This window comes from Lissotriton helveticus, chromosome 7 (genome assembly GCF_964261635.1).
Source record: "Lissotriton helveticus chromosome 7, aLisHel1.1, whole genome shotgun sequence".
Lineage (NCBI taxonomy): Eukaryota > Metazoa > Chordata > Amphibia > Caudata > Salamandridae > Lissotriton > Lissotriton helveticus.
The window spans coordinates 1,509,573,336-1,509,587,309 of NC_136068.1; the positions used below are offsets into that span (position 1 = coordinate 1,509,573,336).

General features: G+C 44.0%; 1 protein-coding gene across 4 annotated transcripts in view; it reads left to right on the forward strand.

Annotated features, from left to right (window-relative positions):
- The window catches only part of LOC144767510 (sulfotransferase 2B1-like), an 858,831-nt gene that overhangs the window by 314,149 nt on the left and 530,708 nt on the right, over nt 1-13,974 (forward strand). The window contains exon 1 of one of the 4 annotated variants that reach the window (XM_078650930.1): nt 2,140-2,263. The exons of the other annotated variants lie outside the window; for them this stretch is intronic. The gene's annotated coding sequence lies outside the window, so the exon portion shown is untranslated. Of the gene's footprint in view, nt 1-2,139; nt 2,264-13,974 lie in introns of those variants that run through there. 4 annotated transcript variants of the gene reach the window in all.

Genomic DNA, 13,974 nt, shown 5'->3' on the forward strand with positions numbered 1-13,974 from the left:
CATGGTCGTGCATCGTTTCAATGGTGGTCTGCAGTAGCGAATAGAGGAAATATTGGAATATGAGGCAATGGTGAAGCTAGGAATGTAGCAAATAACAATGAGGCAATAGGGTGTACGCAGCAAGAAAATAACCAATACGGCCAGCAGACAAGTAGTTCCTGAAAGTGAAAAATTATTATGCCACGAAATCTATGAGATATCAGAGTAGCCAGACTAGTGTACATAAACTACCTCATAGGCAAAGTATGTAAATACAGTAAATGGCTGCAAAGAAGAACAAAGTACATGAACTTACAGGGGAAAAAAGCGACAGTAAATGAAAAATTATCCGTCAATCTTTTCCCTCTGCCTCTTCCTGTAATGAAGTGACTAGTAAGATACCATATTGGGAGAAAAAGACAGAGAACAGGGATAATAAAACTGAGAAGGTCAAGTCAATCTGACACGAATTTCATATATGGTGTATAAAACAGGGAAGGAAAAGTGCCAAAACCAGATGGTGAAAATGAGAGGGAGAAATGGACCACTACTCCGGCACGTAAATCTGCCAGTACCATTATTTCGGCCCTTTTAAATGATAGTCACTGTTTGTTTCCACATGGAATAATAAATGTTAGGATTGATAATTGAGGCAATATTAGTTCCACCAGTATTGAGAAAATCGCTGGGCACATATGCACATTCAATTAAGTAGACATGTTATCATGAGGAAAAGAAAAAAAAATGTGCCAGTCTGTTAAGTTTACCTTCATTCCTGTTGCGGTGCTTTTCCTATCCAAAAAAGCATGAATTGCAGCTTGTGAGGAAAACCAACATTAAAATAGCCTGAGGAGGGTGCTGCTGACTGTTCTTAGTAACAGGAAAGAAATGTGAAAAGGCAGCTTACAGGGTTAATAAAGCTGATAGAGCGCGCCCCCACCGTCCGAGGAGGCGCGGCCCTGGTTCGAAGGAGGCGCGGCCCTGTGGTAGTGCAGGCGTCGCCTCAGCTGAGGAGAAGCACGGCCACAGAAGCGCGCGACTCCCAAGGCGTGCGCTGTGGGAGCCGGCCGCCTCACCGTAATGCCGCTGCCATCGATAGAGAAGCCGCTGCCCAGCAAAGAAGAACACCGTTGTAATCCTCACGGTCTCCGAAGCTCTGTCATCACCGAAGGGACGCCCCACTTGAGCAGGCAAGTCGGAGAAGCCCGTCAGGAGTCCGTCCCTCGGTGGAGCTCTCTCAGCAGGCGGCCATCTTCCTGCGTGGCCAGACCACGCCCCTGTCGTGATTGCTGTTCTAACTTAAATGTTACCTTTTTGATTGACATTTGTCAAGTGTTTTCATTCTTTTTTTCTTTCAAAGCCTCAGCAAGTGAGTTCAGTAACAGTTAGTAAGGGTCGTGTTATTTAAGCGAGTGGAATACTTTTGATTAGGAAGTCAATTTGACCAGAATCCTTTCTGAGCTTGTACATTATTGTGGTCTTCCATCATTGATATTCAGGTAAATGAGATTTCTTATTTTTTTTTTTAAATGAAAGTAAAATGTTCTTCAGGGCCTAATGTGTGTAACACGTTGTTGCATATGTCCATGTACAGTTTATTTATTCATGCTATCCTGAGCAATTGCCATTGTAGTTTTGTAATGTGATTTGTTATCTGTTTTCGGTACAATGCTACAGTTCCTGTTACCACGGTTAACCACGGAAGTATTTGTATTGACTGAAACTACATCTAGACTGAAATTCCTTACTTATTGTGACACATTTTACTTGAGTAACCCGTGTTTGATATTGCTGCCTTTTCATCTTGACTAAGTAGTTTGTGGCATATTTTTCATTTATCTTGAACAATGAATAAGTCCCCAGGCAAGACTTTTAGTTGACTCTTCCAACCCAAATGCTTGCCAATCCCGGATTTAAAAGACTATAGCATGGCCCCACTAATGCATTTGTTGACAACTAGGTATATGTCTCCCAGAGCAAAAGAGTCCTCAATAACCTTTCAGTTGACTTTGGAAATGCTAAAAAAAAAGTATTAATTGCATTTATTTGTGTTCTGTGACCTGCCAGTGTGAGAGATTGGTTTACTCTTACTTAAGATTTGGCTTTGTATGCTTCTGTAAATCCACTTATGTTCTTTATTCTCTTTTATTTAGGTTGTTCATTCTGGTGACACTAATGAGTCTGCCCTTTTCTACTGGTCAATAAACCAAAAACAAGCACCAGTATTGCCAGTAATTTAAAGAAAAGGGCCTCTAAATGACCATTAAACTTACTCAAAAAATTAGTAAGTATACGGACAACTTGTATAATCCAGAATAAATCAATTGTTTTAATTATCAATTTTTGAAAAGCATCATTAGATTGTATTCACATATTTATAGACCCAAATATTTACACTCCACATTTATCTAACATAACCATTCATACATTTGGTACCACTTTCACACATGCATACACATCCTTATACATGAAAAAGACAATTTACATCAAATTCGGCATAACATATTTACAAGAATCAATTTAAACTAGAAACAACACAGGAATTATAGATCAGATGTTCAAAAAAAGGAATTGTATATTCAAAAGATCCTAGTGTTGTGCAGAAAGGTCTACGCGTTTCGAACACCCTTTACTTCTAGGGGATTCTCGTCAGGACCACGTAGCTCAGGGTGCTTGTTTTCTTTGCCCTCAGAGGTTATCCAACCTCTTTCGCCGCTTGTGTTGTTTGGAGAGTGGAGTTTAAAGTTGAATGTTGTCACGTGAATGTGTGGTTTTTCTCTGGGGACGAGCAACCGGAGTTAGGATTTCTGCTGTCAGCTGCTTCCCTTATTCTCGTGTGAGACACGGCAGTCTTGTCCTGTCAGCGTGTGTCCACCGTCTCCATTGAATGGGCTTTTCTACTGGTCTGCACATGAAAGATCAAAGGAAGGCAAATTAAGATTTCCTTGAAAATTAGTTTTACATTTGTTAAAAGGTGTGTTACCTTAGGATTTGTTAGCTTTATTTGTTTGCTATTAATTGTTTAATAATTACAGTAGACCAAATAAGAATGTTGTGCTCTACCAGGTGCAGATGAGCCAGACCAGCCTTCGAGGTTCAATCTTCACATTGCGGCCTATTCATGGTCCTGTGATTTTCCTTGCTTCTGCATTATATATAACTTAGAGGAAAGCCTCAATTTTATAACCTGTAGCAATTGCTTAATTCCAGGCTTGTTTTACCCAGTCCCCCGCAACATTGTCTCCTGGCAATGCATTTGTTGCAAGGTTCTAAATGTTTTTATTTTAGAAAACTGCCTGGCTAATGAGGCTTATCAGAAACCATAAGTTCGCTTAATACATATTTTGTCACTGAAAACAAACACTTTTAACTATGAGGACGCTTTCGGAAAATGCCTGTTAAAAAAGAAATTCACCCAAAACAGCAATTCATTTGTTGCAATGTTATGGTTATGAGTCAGGACTAATAAAAACAGTGAAATAGATCGACTATGCTGACCTACTTAACCATAAATCCTGCTATGCACTGCTCATACGACCCTTGGCACAGATACTTTATTTTTGCTTGGCCCTATGTTGAGTTGGGGGGTAGTGCTAGAGTCAGACTCCACTTCGGTCCTGACCAGCGAGTTCTGAGTTCAGTCTGTACACAACACCGCTCCCTCCCCAGTGGTTCACCGGGCATGGCCTTATTCTCTACCTCACCTGGTGCCCACTGTTCTTTGTCTAATCCAAGATAATTCTGTGCCCAGGTCGAAGCCCTTTGATGCTCATTGCCATAGTTTCCATAGTACAGAGGTTTTCAAAATCTGGGGCGCACCCCATGGTGCTCTGTGGCTCTATTCCCAGAGGGGGCGCAGATGCCGCAGCAAGCACTTGGATTTGAAGATTGCCTGGAAGTGCAACTTTGTTTATTTATTGCTTTTCCAGACGGTTTTCATTTACAAGCCCAGTTAAAGTGCTTACAAAACAAGCATTTGCAAAGCAATAGGTCTCACAGTTTGAGAGTTTCAGCTATTGGCATTGTAAATAACAATGCTTTTTATTTATTTTTTTAAAACAAAAAAATATAAAGCGTTATTATCCCCTTTGCTGCTAGGCCTTTTCCCCTCCTGTGCTAAGCCCTTTTTTGGCGATTTGGGGTACTGCGCTCTTAGGCCCCTGTAACTTTTTGACCAAATTTGCGTCCTTTTCTTCCAACATCATGTGGATTCTAAAGGTGCCCAGGGTTTGTGGATTCCCTTGGAGGAGTCCCAGAAATTAACCAAAATATAGTGAAACTTTTGTTTTTTTCAGAAAAATGGGAAAAAGGGGCTGCAAATAAAAGCCTCTGGGTTTTTCCCTGCAAATGTTATCAAAAAAGCATTTGTGGGGCTGAAATCTCCATTTTCTCAGCTTTTAGGGAATGACAGTCTTTTGTCAGAGAACCAACATTTTTCACACAGTTTTGGCATTTTTCTGGTACATAGCCTATTTTTGCTATTTTTAGAGCTTTCCACCTCCTTCCAGTTAATGGTAGAAATGAGTTTGAAAGCAATAATGGATCCTGGAAAGATATACATTTTCGAAAAGTGGACAAAATGCTGAATTCAGAAAGGGGTCATTTGTCTAAATCCATGAAGGTTTCTTCATAGTAACTAACAGTTAAATATTGGAATAATTGAAAATTTGTTGAAAAAAACAGCCTTTTGTCTCAACGTTTTCACCTATAACTTCTTGTAATTTTGACAGCTCTTGGAAAGCAATATGCCGTTACATCCGTTAGACCTTCCTAGTTGTGGGGATATATAGGACTTGTAGTTTCACCAAGAACCCGATGAACCCAGATCCAAAAACTGAGCAGCAACTTTCAATGGTATTTTTTTATTTACTGGGTATAGTGCACTTTTTCTTTGAAAATGTATACATGGAAAAATCTGTATGAAAGACACCTATGTATTTCTAAATTGGGTACAAATTATAGAGTTTAGAAACAGTATATAATTGCACATTTTCAAAATTGGGAATACTCATACGAGCATGAGAATTATTGGTCATTTTTGAAAAAGATTTTTTTTTTTTACACAATGTCTTTCATTGGGAAGGGAGAAATGCATGAAAACTCAATTGGTAATAACAGTTGATTTACAAATCTGAATTACCCTAAGTCTCCCAATAAAAACGGTACCTCACTTGTGTGGGTCGACCTTGTGCCTGCGACAGGAAACGGCGCAAAATGCAACGTGGTCACACCTCAATTTTGCAGTTAAAAATTGACCCTTTTATGGCAAAGTTCCTAGCTGTAGTTTTTGTACCCTAGCTCTGCCGGCACCTAGAGAAACCTAGCAAACCTATACATGTTTGAAAACTAGACACCCAGGGGAATTCCGGATGGGGTGACTCGACTGCCTACCTCCAGGTTCTGTTACCCAGAATCCCTTGCAAAGCTAAGAAATTGACAAAAAAAAACGCATTTTCCTCACATTTCTGTGGTGGAAAGTTCTGGAATCTGCGTGGATCAACAATTTTCCACCCACCCAGCATTCCCCCAGGTCTCCCGAAAAAAATGGTACCTCACCTGCCTGGGTCTGCCTAGTGCCTGCGACAGGAAACAGCGCAAAACGCAACGTGGTCGCACCTCAATTTCGCGGTGAAATCGGGCCCTTTTTGGGCAAAGAGACTACCTTTAGTTTTTGAACCCTAGCTCTGCCGGCACCTGGGGAAACCTAGCAAACCTATACATTTTTGAAAACTAGACACCCAGGGGAATTCAGGATGGGGTGACTCGACTGCCTACCACCAGGTTCTGTTACCCAGAATCCCTTGCAAAGCTAAGAAATTGACAAAAAAAACACATTTCTGTGGTGGAAAGTTCTGGAATCTGCGTGGATCAACAAACTTCCATTCAGCCAGCGTTTCCCCGGGTCTCCCAAAAAAAATGGTACCTCACTTGCCTGGGTAGGCATAGTGGCTGCAACAGGAAAAGGTCCAAATCGTACGGTGGAGAATTTACAATACCCTATAGCAAAACTACCTTGATTTTTTGGGGGGGGGCACCTGAGTTTTTGGCCCTGGGCTCGGCGGCCATCTTTGGAAACTACCAAACCCAAACAGTTCTGAAAACTAGACACCCGGGGGAGTCCAGGGGGGTATGGCATGTGTGGGTCCCCCAATGTTTTCCTAACCAGAATTCCTTGCAAACCTTAAAATTTGGTAAAAAAAATCACTTTTCCAAACTTTTTTTGCGTGGGATCTCCGTGCCGGCAAAAATGTCCTACCACCCAGCGTTCCCCCTGTTCTCCAGAGTAAAATGATACCTCACTTGTGTGGGTGCCCCAAAGCAGAACAGGCTAAAAATGAATTTTGAAAAAATCTAGTGTTTAGGTTTGACAAATTAAGCACCCCAACCTTAGTCACAGGGCTTTGGCCCACCCACACAAGTGGGGTATCATTTTACTCGGGAGATCAAGGGGAAAGCTGGGTGGTAGGACATTTGTGCCGGCAGGGAGATCCCACCCAAAAATGTATGGAAAAGTGTTTTTTTAACCTAAATTTAAGGTTTGCAGGGATTTCTGGGGTAGGAAAACATTGGGGGATCCACGCATGCCATACCTCCTTGGAAGCCCCCGGGTATCTACTTTTCAGAAATGTGTGGGTTTGGTAGGTTTCCCTAGATGGCCGTCTAGCACGGGGCCAAAAACCCAGGTAACCCCTCAAAAAATAAGATAGTTTTGCTAAAGGTAGTTTTTAAGTCTCCACTGTACGAATTGGGTCTTTTTCTGTTGCAGCCACTATGCCTACCCACGCAAGTGGGGAACCATTTTGATCGGGAGAACTGGGGGAACACTGGGTGGGAGGTAATTTGTGAGCCCAGTGATGCCACGCTTTCCCACACAAAAAAAGTGCGAAAAAAATGATTTTTTTCAGCTAGAATTGAAGTTTGCAAGGGATTCTGGGTAAAGGAACGTTGGAGGGTCCACGCAAGCCATACCTCCTTGGAAGCCCCCGGGTATCTACTTTTCATAAATGTGTGGGTTTGGTAGGTTTCCCTAGATGGCCGTCTAGCACGGGGCCAAAAACCCAGGTAACCCCTCTTGCAAAAGCTGGTGGATTTGACAATGGTGACAATGTCAAAACCACCAGCTTTTGCAAGAGGGGTTACCTGGGTTTTTGGCCCCGTGCTAGACGGCCATCTAGGGAAGCCTACCAAACCCACACTTTTCTGAAAAGTAGACACCCGGGGGCTTCCAAGGAGGGGTGGCTTTGGTGGTTCGTCCAACGTTCCTTTACCCAGAATCCCTTGCAAATCTCGATTATAGCTGAAAAAAATCAGATTTTTCACACATTTTTGTGTGGGAAAGCGGGGCATCACTGGGCTGACACACATTTCCTCCCACCCAGCGTTCACCAAGGTCTCCCGATAAAAATGGTACCTCACTTGCGTGGGTAGGCATAGTGGCTGCAACAGGAAAAGGTCCAAATCGTACGGTGGAGAATTAAGTTTTCAATTTGAGAGCGTGCGATTCAAGGGACAATATTACATGGAAATTGTGACAGACAATTTCAAGTTTGCAGGAGATTGTGGATAAAAATTATCAATAGAATTCACCAGAAAGACATGACCATATACTTCCATGGTTTAACAATAATATCTAAATTTAGTAAGTTATTTATAGCTATAATGTACACCTTAACAGAGTTACTCAAAAGTCAAACATTCAAGCACGGCTATCTATTCCTCAAAGACACACACATACAGGTTGGATTTGGCACGAGGGCGAGTGATGGTTCAGTACATACAATTTTATTAACAAGATATTTCAAAAAATGAAATGCTCTGTCAATAAATAAATGCATAAAAACCGAACCAGTGACTCGCAACTCGTGAGCTGTAAAGCCACGACAAGGCACCAACCGTTTTACAGGCCATTCATGCACCTTTCATACCTGATACAAACCAGACCATTGACACCATCCGAAAGGAACAGCAACACATTACAACAATCACAATAAGGGACAAGGTACACCCTACTTCAGAAAGAGATAAAATACAAATATTACTGCACAGCCATCTAATCCGCAAGCACACACACATACTGGTTGGATTTGGCACGAGGGTGAGTGATGATTCAGTACATACAATTGTATTCGCAAGTAATTTCACAAAAATGAAATACACTGCGTATAATTGGAAGTATGATAAACTGAACCACTGACTCACAGCTCGTGAGCTGTAAAGCCACGTCAAGGCACCAACCTCTTTACAGGCCATTCATACACCTTTCGTACGTGTGACACATACAAAACATTCACACCACCAGCTGCGGACCCATCACATTTCAACACTCACACCAGCAGACAGCGCCGTTCAAGGGCCCATCACTTTCACACGCCCACATTTCTGACATTGCAACAGCACAAAATGATGGACTGCGTGGAGTGTCACTCAACTAGCAGTGTGTGTAGTGACCAACAGAAAGTAACTACTCACACACCGCCAGCCGAGCGCCAGTCCACCCACACCACCATCCAAGCACCAGACCATGCACACCGCCAGCCAAACGCCACTCGGCGCACTCCGACACCCAAGTACCACTCCACACACACCACCAGCCAAGCACCACTCCACACACACTGCAAGCCAAGCGCCACTCCGTGCACAGACAGCCACGTACCACTCCACACACACCATCCAGCCAAGCGCCACTCCACACACACCGCCAGCCAAGCGCCACTCCATGCACACCACCATCCAAGCACCAGACCATGCACACCGCCAGCCAAACACCACTCAGCGCACACTGACAGCCAAGTACCACTCCACACACACCACCAGCCAAGCACCACTCCATGCACACCGCAAGCCAAGCGCCACTCCACACTAACCGCCAGCCAAGCGCCACTCCACGCACACCACCATCCAAGCACCAGACCATGCACACCGCCAGCCACGCACCACTCAGCGCACACCGCAAGCCAAGCGCCACTCCACACACACCGCCAGCCACGCACCACTCAGCGCACACCGCAAGCCAAGCGCCACTCCACACACACCGCCAGCCAAGCACCACTCCGTGCACAGACAGCCAAGTACCACTCCACGCACACCACCAGCCAAGCGCCACTCCACACACACCACCAGCCAAGCGCCACTCAACACACACCACCAGCCAAGCGCAACTCCACACACACCGCCAGCCAAGCACCACTCCGTGCACAGACAGCCAAGTATCACTCCACGCACACCACCAGCCAAGTGCCACTCCACACACACCACCAGCCAAGCGCCACTCCACGCACACCACCAGCCAAGGACAAATCAAACACAACACCAGGCAAGCGCAAGAGCACGCACACCGCCAACCAAACACCAGACCATGCACACCGCCAGCCAAGCACCAGTCCACAGACACCGCCAGACAAGCACCAGTCCACAGACACCGGCAGCCAAGCGTCAAACCATGCACACCGTCAGACAATGGACACTACACGCAAACCAACATCATACTTTAGTTTTTTTTTTAAATAAAACAAAAACAAAAACAAATTGCAAATTGATACAAATCTACTAACTCAACAACTAAATCTAAAAAGACTACACAAATGCAAACTTTGAAACTGAACAATAAGGCAGACCAGTTCACTTTACCACTCATTGATACTCTCAAAAATTCTTTAGCGTGTGGTACAATCTAAAACAAGCAGGTACACACAGCCCGGGGTTTGAAGGGCAGTCAGGGCAGTACATACGAACCTCCTTCCGCAAACCTCTTTGCCAACAGACTCTACATCTCCAACTGGGAAAGTCTTTTGGGATTGTAGGAGGAATTGTATCAGGAAAGTGGCGATCTTTCAATCTGGCAACATCCTCCACCACTCCAACTCTAGGAACACTTGCCTGTTCCACTAAAACAAGGCTTCCTATTACAGACTCCTGAAACTTTGCAAAAGTCATCTTTGACTGGGGACAAGATTTCTGGAACACAACAAAAGCATTAAAGGTTGCCAAGTGGAAAAGATGGATAGCCAACTTCTTGTACCAAATGTAAGCCTTACGAAGAGCAGCATACGGTTCTAACCTCTGAACTACTCTGTCAACACCACCTATGTACTTATTGTAGTGCAATATGCACACAGGTTTGCGCGCATCTGCAACCTGACGACAAACAGTCACCGCTTCAGTGTTTTCATCATGTATTGTAGTCAACATGTAGACATCTCTCCTGTCTGAACACTTCACAGCTAGAAGCTCCTCACAACGCAATGCACTGCACTGTCCCCGAGCAAGCTTACGACAAACAAGTTCTTTTGGGAAAACTTTACGGTTTGAGCGGATTGTGCCACAAGCAACAGTGTCCACTTTGGCCAATTCCCTGAACAACCGCACACCAGTGTAGAAGTTATCGACATACAAATGATGGCCTTTGTTAAAAAATCCACAACCAAGTTCCCACACACTTTTCTCAGTCACTCCAAAAGTCGACGGACAACCAGGGGGGGTTAATCCTGGATTCCTTACCAGTGTACACCCTGAAATTAGAGATCTATCCAGTCTCACTGTCACACAGCATATACAGTTTGATTCCATAGCGTGACCTCTTACTAGGAATGTATTGCCGAAATACCAAGCGGCCCTTGAACAACAGAAAAGACTCATCCACTGCAATTTCTTTCCCAGGATAAAAGATCTCAGAAAATCGATCAACAAAATGATCAATGATAGGACGAATCTTGAAAAGACGGTCACAATCAGGGTGGCAAAGCTAAACCATTAACAACAAAATGCATCATCCGAAGCAGAAGCAAATACCTATCACGACTCATGACTGCCGGAAATATAGGTGTTGCCATCAAGGGACTAGTAGACCAATATGAAGCCATTGATGGTTTCCTAAGCAAGCCCATCAAAAAAGTTAAACCCAAAAACTTTTTCATCTCCTCCAAATTTGTGGGAGTCCACCGGGTAGCTCTAGCGTGGGGCTTAAGGCTGGCACTGTGCATACAAATTAGTCTGCTCTACAATCTCTGCCAACAACACATCATCCATAAACAACTTGAAAAAATCAATAGGCAAAAAGTTTTCAGTGTTCACCCTACACCCTGGAACACCGGTAAATTCAGGCAATGCCGGCTGCACCATGCCTGGTGCAACCCAAAGGTCCGAATTTTCAACGTCAAATCTTGCAGCCGCAGGCTGCCGCCCAGCTGCCTCTTGTCTCACTACACCAACTGGAAGTCTAGCAGCCCCAGGCTGCAGCCCAGATGTCTCTTGCCGCACTTTTGGCACAGCAATGTCCTCCGCAACCACAGGCACAGCAATGTCCTCCGCAACCACAGGCACATCATCCACACCAAAAGTAGCTTCATCAGCACTCAGAGTGTCTTCATCATCAGATGAAGCCGAGTGTAGAGAAAACTCACTACCTGAATCTTCACCTCCCACCTCTGGCTCAGAATCAGAGTCAGTCTCTGGACCATGGTCAGAGGAAGAATCAAAAAGCATTCCAACAACTTGCTAAGCAGTAATCCGGCGGCTAGCCATTATCCTTACAAATAAAGGAGTCTGCACAAACAACTCAACAACCCCAACACTGTGCAAAGTAAGAAAAAAAGTGTAAGCCTTTTTCACAAAAATCTATATTTAGAAAAAATATACAATTCACTTACAAGACACAACTACACTCACCAGCACCTACTCTGCAAAGACACAGCAAATAGGCAACGATATCCCACTAGAAAGAAGAAATAAAAACTTACATCTACAGAAGGACACATCAAAAACAAATGCAAAACATGTTTTACAATTACAAAAAACAGAAACCAAACATACTTGTATTACTACACACTTTGCAAAATAAACAATTACATTACAATTGAACAAAAAAGAGGTCTCTTACCAAACACATGCAACTACAGAAACAGCAGAACAACAGAACCACCAGTAACGGAACCGCACACTGCAACAATCTAAAGAGAAAAAAAAACAATACACATTAGAAGAAACAAAAACAACACACATTACAACAGGCTATGTCACAAGGTATGTCACAAATGGGGTGTCAGTCCCCAAGGGGGGAAGATTATAAATCATTATGAACGTGGGCCCCCTGGAAGCAACCCTACGGAGGGCAGAGAGGCCAAATACATGTTGCATGTTGCCCAAAAACTTCCTATCATCAGGTATGACAGCAATGATTTACTCACATTACGCTTTGAAATGGGTGATCACTGTAAGGGCTGCCCCCCTATCGACCTCCTCTGGGGCCCCTTCTCATGCTTACATTGTAAATGGATGTCCCCTGTGACAGCTTTTGAAGCACATGAAACGTCGTCCCCATCAAAGTGTAATCCCAATAATTTTAAAGGAGGTCTCATTAATGCCAGGTCCCTACCCTGCCACTGCCAAGACATACATGATTTAATATTATGTCACGATTTGGATGCTCTTTTTATTACTGAAACTTGGCTTAATGACTCATCTAATCCTGATCTGGCAATTGCCCTCCCTTCAGACTTCACTATCTTTAGGCGGGACAGACCTATTGGGCGTGGGGGCGGGGTAGCACTTGCTGTTAAGAAAATCTTCCTTTGCCACACATTTGACTTAGGCCACCTTAAAGGAAGCGAGGGCATAGGCTTCTCGATTAAAATTAATGCCTCCACCTCCTTCTCGGGGGGACTGATATACCGCCCTCCTGGCAATGCCACTTCCTTTTTGGACTCCTTAGATGATGTTCTCGGGGCACTTATTCTACATTATCCCAACTTCACTCTATTAGGGGATATGAATATACATTTAGAATCGTGTGTTGATCCCCACACCATCTGCTTCCAACACTCGTTAAACATCTTTGGATTATCCCAACTTGTTACCGCTTCTACCCACCGTGCAGGCCATACTCTCGATGGCATTTGCTCTAATCTTACAACCATGACCACGTCCCCTCCGATCCCTCAAATTTGGACTAATCATTGTCTCATTCCATTTGACATCAAGATACAAGCCCACGCCTTACCCAGCATTAAGCGTTCCCACCCCTCCTTCACAGTCAACTGGAGAAAAGTGACTGACCGTATTAAGCTGGATACCCAACCCCTGGCCCAGGCCCCCAAACTAGTTGGAGATGCAGTAGTGGATTCCCGCAACTTCCATGCCTGGATGGACCAAATCGTCTCGGATAATTCCGACACCAATGGCCACCATGCGAAATGTCACAAAAGAAAGCTAAATGCACCCTGGTTCACCCAGACCTTAACTGATAGTCATCTCCTTTGCCGAATACTAGAAAGGAAGTGGAGAAAAACTTATGATGAGGCCTCAAGAACACTTTATGTTCAGCAGAGGAAAATATACCTCTCCAGTATAAAAGCGGCTAAAAAGGAATATTTTACTAAGGCTATAAATGAAGCTCATCAAAAACAAAAAACTGTCTTTTCAATAGTCAAGTCTTTTACCCACCCCAAAGCTCTCATGCCCGAAATCCCACCGTCCGAAATTCTGTGTAATCAAATCGCAGATTTCTTTGTGGATAAAATCGTTAATATTCAGAGAGACTTTCTTCCCCCCTCAATCATTCCTCATGAGGTAACTGATAACTATCCTCCTCTTTGCAGCTTTAAACCTGTTTCCCTCCAGCAAACACGCAAGGCAATTCTGGCCTGCAAATCAGGAGCCCCTACCGACTCCTGTCCTCCTAGCATCCTACACCTTCTAATCGAGGTAGTAAATCCCAGCATCAATGCCATCATCAATGAATCTCTTCATTCAGGGATAGTGCCCAGCAACTGGAAAAAGGCTATTGTGAAGCCCCTGATGAAGAAGCAGAACAAATCTCCAACTGACCTTACCAACATGCGCCCCATTTCACTACTACCTGTTCTAGGTAATATCACGGAACAGTTAGTGCACGGAGAGTTAAAAACATTTGTAGAGACCCACAACATCCTGCATCCTCAACAGTCGGGGTTTCGCTCCGGCCATTCCACCGAAACAGCCTTGATAGAACTATCCGATTCC